Source organism: Pteronotus mesoamericanus, unplaced genomic scaffold, assembly GCF_021234165.1.
Source record: "Pteronotus mesoamericanus isolate MK-2021 breed Mesoamerican mustached bat unplaced genomic scaffold, CSHL_Meso_final scaffold_36, whole genome shotgun sequence".
NCBI classification, from domain to species: domain Eukaryota; kingdom Metazoa; phylum Chordata; class Mammalia; order Chiroptera; family Mormoopidae; genus Pteronotus; species Pteronotus mesoamericanus.
Genome location: NW_026555313.1, coordinates 20171245 through 20179158, shown reverse-complemented (window position 1 = coordinate 20179158; position 7914 = coordinate 20171245). Strand labels below are relative to the sequence as shown.

At 44.5% G+C, this 7914-nt stretch overlaps 1 non-coding gene across 1 annotated transcript; it reads left to right on the top strand.

Moving 5' to 3' along the window:
- Positions 1-5203: 5203 nt before the first annotated feature.
- On the top strand, positions 5204-5348 carry LOC129086185 (small nucleolar RNA SNORA67). The gene has a single exon (XR_008530788.1). It is a non-coding gene; the product is annotated as a small nucleolar RNA SNORA67 (small nucleolar RNA).
- The last annotated feature ends 2566 nt before the right edge of the window (positions 5349-7914 follow it).

Genomic DNA, 7914 nt, shown 5'->3' with positions numbered 1-7914 from the left:
TCACTTATTCATTCAGAACATATTTATTGGGCACTTAACGACTTACTAAACACTGTGCAAAAATAGTAATATTCAGCATATATTGAGCACTTTGTTACAGACATTTTGCTAGGCACTTTACCTCTATTATTTTATTTGAACAACCCTGTAGGTTTAGTACTATAATTATTCCCATTTTACAGATGGCAAAATTAAGGCTCAGAATATGGAGGAGATGAGAGGTACCAAGATCCTTTCGACTCCAAACTTTTCTATTGTACCGATACATCTTTTTGTTCTCTTGTTCTCTTTTGTTCCCCTCTTGTTCTCTTTTTCCTTCCTGTTTCTTGGGCCAGACCAAATGACCCAACTAACAGAAGTGGCAGGAGAGTCAGGCAAGGTCACCTAGAGCTGGAGCCCTTTTGAGGCAACACAATCCTGCTGCTCCAAATACCCCTACAAAGCCACCTCTCCCATCTCATCTGCTCTCCTTCTCTATACCCACACTCAGAGCCCCACATACAGATGCTGGTATGATTCACAGCACCAAGATCGGTCCCTGGGAAGGAAAGAGGGCTCATAAAATCTTATAACAGTTTTATAACGTATTCTTAGCTTTTACAGGCATACTGGGCAGCTAAGGCTGGCAAAAAGCAAAGTGTCTGTGACGGATGGGCTGGCCCCAGGACCCAGAATTGGTGAGAGTAGCTGTGATGTTTTTGTGAAGACAGTACCATCTTTTAACTGTGTGAATGGGAAGGGCAATACAAGAATCAAACATTTCTTCAGATCTCTATAGCTTAAACAGCACTTTCACATTTAATGCCCACCAAGTAAATAGGTATTATTTCAAATTGACAGATGAGGAGCCCTGCACAGAGGAGTTGTGTAGCACCAAGGGGTAGAGCCAGGACTCGGCCTCCAGCTTTCCTTCTGAATTCAAATCTGATGCTCTGTTCCTGGGGTTGCCTGGCATGGCAGCAACTCTCAGTGACCTCTGCTACTTCTTCCCAGAAAGACATGTCCTCGGCAGAGTTACCCCTCATGAGTTCTCAGTCCAGGCTCCATCACCAGGATATCCCTGAGTAAATTCCTGCTACCAACACCAAACGTTGGGGTTTCTCAGCCATATCTGTACCCCTGGAGTCCTAGCACAACTCTTTCACCTCCCTTCATACTTTTCTCTCTTCTATTCAGCGAGCCCCCCTCCCACCTATCCTGTCATTTCCAGGGCATAGCTCATGTCAGCACCAGACGAGGGGATTCAGAATGATGACAATGCCTCACAGACACAATCACCTACACTCTTTTACTCATTTGTGTCATTCCTAAATTTCTAATGAAAAATAAGCAAAATGGGTCTTGTAATGCCTCTTTTATAGATGAGATAAATGGTTCAGAGAAGTCAAGCAATTTTTCCCAGGTCACATAGCTGGTGACTGAAAGAATCAGGATCTGGATCGGCTGTCTTGACTCAAGTTCAGGTCTCCTCTCCTTTCCTAAGGAAAGTTGCAGAAAGTCCCAGGTTGCTCCTAACTGTTCAGTTGGGCAGCATTTCAGATTCAGTGGGTATATTGCTTCCTCCTAAGCTGAAAGCTAAAGTTGACTCTCTTATCTACAATGCTTCAGCCCAAAGTGTTTGGGCATTTTTGAGCTTGTGGTTTTTTGAGCACATACCTCGGTAGTTCTCCTTAGTTATCAAATACCAGCACCAGCCTGCACTGAACACAGCTGGTACCTCTAAGATCTCCTCACATGGGCTCAAGCTAGAAACACAGTTATTCTCCTCAGGCCAGGGATCACCAAGGGGAAGAGGTGTGGTAACCTTGAAAATCATTTTTGTCCAACATCATGCCTCCTGAAATAGTCTACCATCCCATGCAGGAGAAGATGTAGCATGTTTTCAATTCCTCTTTCCCTGGAAATTTCCAGTGAGATTTTCTGGGCTTGGCTCCTTTATCACACTCTAAAGCCCATTTGTATGGTGAACAATACCCCTTACTAATGTAGCCTCCTCCTGCCCCTGAAGCCTCATCTCTCTTGTGCCTTCCTCTCAGCCACCTCCATGCCCCAGTCACCGGCACTGCCTGTACCCATGCTGTTCCCCAACACCTTTGCTGCTCCCCCACACCTTTGCTGCTCCCCTATTTAAAATGCCCCCCAAGGCTTGTTTGCCTGCGAATCACTTACTGATCTATCATGAGACAGCTCAAATGTTGCCTCCTCTGTGAAGCGTTTCCTGATACACGCTCCTGTTTCTCCCACCATAGGAATTAACCACCCCTCCTCTACAAGCCCTCACTGTGCCCTAATTAGAGTACTCATTCCCTGTCGGGTCTGTGGTCACTGGAAGAGCAAGGACACTATATGACTTCTCTTATCATCGACCAGGCAGATAAAGATCCTAGTACATTGTACATGTTCCACATGTGCATCCTGACTACATAATGTGTGAAAGGATGTGCAATTGGCTGCATGCATGTGGAAAGAGAAGAAGACTACACCCTCATGAAGCTACCCTTGATCTTAGCCAAAAGGCCAAGAAGCGATCCTTATGGAACTTAAAACCTCACTTGTGTGTCCATCAACACATGAACAGAAAAATAAAATATGATCTATACACACAATGGAATATAATTCAGCCTTAAAAAGGATGGGAATCTAACAGGTGTTACAACATGGATGAATCTTGAGGACATTATGCTAAGGAAAATAAGGACAAATACTATATGATTACACTTGCATAAGGTACTTAGAGTAGTCAAATTTAGAGACAAAAAGAAGAATGGTGGCAGCCAGGGGCTGGGGGTGAGGGAGAAGTGATCAGAAAGACTCCCTGGAAGGGACAGCAGCAGAAGGGAGTCCTCAGGTTTTCCATAAAGGCCCTCTGTGGTCATGCAACAGTCTGTCCCTTCCCCACAACTATGGAACTTAGGGTCTAAGTCACTGCATGCCTGGGTGGGATTCCCCACCCAGTATAACCAGTGAAAAGTTGCATCAGGCCTCTACCTCACAGAACAGTTTTTAAGAGATACACATGTACACTCACATTTTTGCTCTTTGATTTGCACAAAAGTATAGCCATTCATCAACTTGCAGGCTTTGCATTTCTAAAGGGCTATCCTGCTTTGCAGAGCTCACAACCTTTGGCCCCAGAGAATGTTGGGAAGCCAAAGTGGCAGCCACTTCCCTGGCCTGAACCCATGAACTTTTACCAGGACCTCCTCATTATAACTTCTGTAATTTTCTGCAGTGGAGGCCAAGGTGCTGGTGGTTGGTGTGGTGGGAACCAGGTGAGCCTTCTATCCAGGAGCACCAGGGGGAGAGCCGGCATAAAGTCTGTCTTCTTCAGCACTGGGCTTGAGTAGGAAGGACATTTAGGGATGGACCCTCAAATGCAGGCTGCTCATGAAGAATGTTTGATACATGGAGCTCCTGCCAGACAAGCTTGACCCTGAAAATTAAAGTCAATGTGGTACTGGAGGGCTCATTTGTTGAGCACCTATTATTTGCATACTCTTGGCAACATCCTTTGGGGTGTGCTACAGTGCCTACAGAATAGTAGGGCAGATGCCAAGGGCTCAACTGACTGTAATACAGGCAAATACAAAGTGCCAAGAGCTGCATCTTAAATGCTGTAAGAGTTCAAAAGGCAAGCATGATGCTCAAATCCTGGTAGTGTGTCCAGCCAAACCAACCTACAACCATTAATAGTCTGGGGAGTTGCATTTCCAGGAGAGTTGAGATCAGACTGAATCAGTAGCAGGAGCCATTATGCTTCTGGAATATAGGAGCCTATGACCATAGACTGACTACTTCCCAGGCATTCATCTGGGACTGTCCCAATCCTTGGAATAGGAAGGAAAGAAGATACTGATGCCCCCAGTCACTCTGTAAAATGAGATATAGGCAGAAACAAAGTCAGACATTAGGATCATATAGTCCTGAGTCCAATCTTGGCTCTTCCACTTACTGTGTGGCCTTGGGAAAAGTCATTCAACCTCTCTGAGCCTTGGGTTCTCCATCTATAATACAAGGATTACAACCCCTTCCATCACAGATTGCTATAAAGATGAATTGGGTATACAGAAAGCCTTTAGCACAAACCTAGGATGGAGTAAGCACTGAGTCTATGATAGTTGATATTATTATTAGTGTGCCTAGCTAAGATTTAATTGGGTGCTTGTTTAGGGACACTGATTGATTTATTTTGTATTCAGATAGGCCATGTAGCCATTAAAGCATCCCTGAGCTGTTGGAAGATGCCTTATTGGGATATTGGTGAGGATGTCCCATGGTCCAGCGTTGTTATCAGTACTTGATACAGTGTTATCATGAGGATGAAATGAGCTACCATATGCAAAGAACTTCTAGCAGAGACTTGCACAGAGTGGGAGTGTGGTATAGAAGTGAAGAATACAGACTCTCGGCAAACTCTGGAGTTTGAACCCCGCATCGCTAGTTTCTAGTGGTATGACCGTGAGCAAGTTGTCTAAGCTCTCCGTGACTTGGTTTCTTCATCTGTGAACTGAGGAGGGTAATAATAGTGCTCATCTCATAGAGTTATGGATATTCAATGAGATAATAGTTTCAGTACACATAGAGAAGTCCCAGGCACTTAGTAAAGGCAATGTGAATGTTTGCTGTCATTATTATGAAGTTTAGTATTTGCTATTGTTGTTGTTTTTGCAAGAGCCCTGCATTTGAATTCAGAAAACCCAGGCTTGAGTTCTGGCTCCAACAATAAATGGACATCCGACAGTCAGCAGGCAGCTGACCTAACCTCTCTCACTCTGACAACCAGGACAATAATGCCTATCCCAATGACCTTGACAGGTTAATGTGAGAATGAAAGCACTTTGTAAACTGTAAAGAATAATAAAATTATAATAGACAAATGAAAAAAAAACAAAGTCTAAAGACAGTGTTAAAGTGTTTGTTTGTTTTTATTTTGAGGAAAATCTATATAAACATGCAGACTTGTACAGTCATGGAAAATTTCTCAAAGGATAGTTAGTGAGACCTAGAAGATGAAAGAGTGGTCTTGTGAACTTTTTACTTTAACCCCTTCTGTACTATTTAAATATTTTTTTAAACAAGTGTGTTTTCCTCATGTAACTTAAAACCAAAGCAATATTTTCCTAAACGTTATGGATTATTAGTAGATTGCCTAGAACTTCAGCCATGTTGGGTTCTTGTTCTGGCTCTAAAATAGAAATGAATGAAGCAAGGTAGCTCCCTTTCCAAGGGGCCTAATAGGGCTTCTCTTCAGGAAAGAAGCAACTTGGAATAAAATCTGGCATGCTTCAGGTTTTCAGGAGAGAAAGTGATGAGTAATTTCCTTTGCCTTTCTTTGGCTGCCTACATGTAATAATAGTAATAGTAGTAGTAGTAGTAGTAGTAGTAGTAGTAGTAGTAGTAGAAATGAATGGGTTTCAGGCCACTTCACTTGTGGCCTCAGTTTTTCCATGTATAAAATGGGATGGCCATTCCCTTTTCACCACCCTGCTTTACCAAATAAAAATAAAGAAACACAAAATCCTTTTTGCAACTGGCTTAACTATCTCAGACCTAAAATCCATGAGCTTCTTGGTCTGTCTCAGCTATAGATGTGGCTCCCACCTACAGCCTGAGGGAAAGGAAAAAAGACTATTGTTTTGGCCCTGCGGCTCTCCACTTGTGTTCATAGTGTGTTTGACCCTGCACATAGACTGATCCAGCTGGTCTCTACCCTCCCATCCAGACTACCAGAAGAACCTACCCCATAAACATAGATCATGAATTCCAGGACCCAGATTTGAGGACTGTTTAAGGGGCCAGCCCCAGAAGACTGATTACATTACTTCCTACAGAAACAAGGCATATTTGCTTTGCCAGGAAACCAGATTGGTAAACTGACCTGAGCCCCCAAACCTCAGTATCCTCCCAACTTTGCCCCATTTCTTCCGTCTCCTTGCTCAGTGACTCCCAGGAACTGCCACGCTCTCAGAAGCCTCACCTCTCTCTGTTCCCCTCCATTTCCGTAGGCAGGGGCTGCTTGGTATTCACACCATGTCATCCTTGCCTGTCTCCATTTGGAAAATCTCTTTTTGACCTCTCTGTATCTCTCAGTTGCCTTTGTGAGGGAAGGGAGTGAAGGGGAAAGGAGAGAGAGATCGTCTCAGCATTTACCCAATTAGTGGTAATTAGAAGGAAAGGCCTGGGTACTCTTCCCACAGCTGCTCCAAAGGACAGAGCTGGCTGGAGAATAGCCACTAAATGCACGTTGGACACACTGTGAGAGAGCTCTGACCAGCCCTCTCCTGTCCTGTGCATCCCTGTTTCTCTCCCCATGCAGTGAACACGCTCATCTCTCTCCCCATAGCTGCTTCTTCCAGGACTTATTTCTTGGATTTGCCCTTGGTTCTCAGCCTTGGGCTACCAATGAGGCCCTACCCAGGCTAAGTCCTGCTGGAGGCCTGGTTCCCATGGTAACCTGAGCCTGGGGGAGGGCAGGCCAGAAGAGTGATGCTGTCAATGATGGGCACGCTGCCTTCCCAGGGCACCCATTGCTTGGTTCCTAGTTATCCTTGAAACACTGTGATCTGGCACAGACATCCCTGCAAGACAGGGCAGCTGGGCCCTAACTCCACGTTCACTCACTTGAGCCCAGACAGCAGGTCTAGAACTGCGCTAGAACCTCAAATCTGATGGCATCTCAAGAGGTCAGCACATCTCTCCCTCCGCAGCAGCTGATCTCAGTAGGTGGTGTGGAATTGAAAAGCCATTTTTATTAGGAGTATGGCCTGTCCTGACCCCAGTATTAGGTGCCAGCTGTTTAGTATTGTCCATCTTGTCAACAGTTATTAATGATTCTGATTAACCTCTATGGTGATCCATTATCTCTATGCCAGGGAATATGCTATCAATTCCCATCTGTGCTAGATTACTTACAGTTAGGGGTTGGTACTTTTCCATGGTCTCACAACACATCTTAATCAGATGGTGAGTGGGTTTAATTAGCCAAAGTACGGTATAGGTTTTATTTTTTTATTCCTATAACTACTTAATCTAATGGAAGCCTATTATCTGTGGCTTTTTTCTCATGCATAATTGTTGCTGTTTTTAATTGATGGTGCATCAGGGGTTGCAGCTACAATATGGCAGCCGGAACACAAACTTGCCTTTCCCCAGAATGAAGCTTGAGAAAATGAGTTGTCAGTGAGGCATCAGTTTCCTTGTTTTCAGAGAGATGCGAGCTCCCGTGTGGAAGCTGCTGGTTCCTGCCAACAGAAAGGAAATGTGGTTCTTAGCCGGGCAACCCCTGGGCTTCACTGCTGCAAAATGCCCTTTAGGAGCCCTGGGGCTGGATCCAAATCAGGAACAGCTGGGAAAGATAGATTTTTGTCAATCCAACCAGATCATAAGCAACCCCAGGGCAGGGACAGGTCCTGTTCTTGTTTTGCTGCCTCCATTTCACAGGCTCTGGGATGGGCTCGTGATGCCCCCTGTGTGCTCTCCTATATATGCAGTGAATTGAACTCAGAGTTGAGACGGTGCAGGAAATCTGGACTCTTGTAGAGTAAGTTATTTGTCTTGAATGAGAAGATGAACCTGAAGTTTTTCCTACAGACAAAGGGATCCACTTTCGAATTTGGACAGTGACTCAGCCAATATACAGAACATCTTGGCTGTTTCTAGAAATAAGGCCCTGATCTTCAGTGGGATAGATTGCCAAAGTCCCAGTATCATTTGGGACAGAGCTCCAATAACAAAAAAAAGTGTTCCATTAACCCAGATTGTAGGAGAGAGAACAAAAGGCAGAGTGATATCTGGCCAAAAGCAGGAATCCATTCATTTTCTAGAGCTCTTGGGCTTTCCTCTAAATAAGCTGCGTCGAAGGGTTGGTAGAATAACCTGGCAGTCAGTTAGCAAAGCTCCCAGATCACCCAGAAT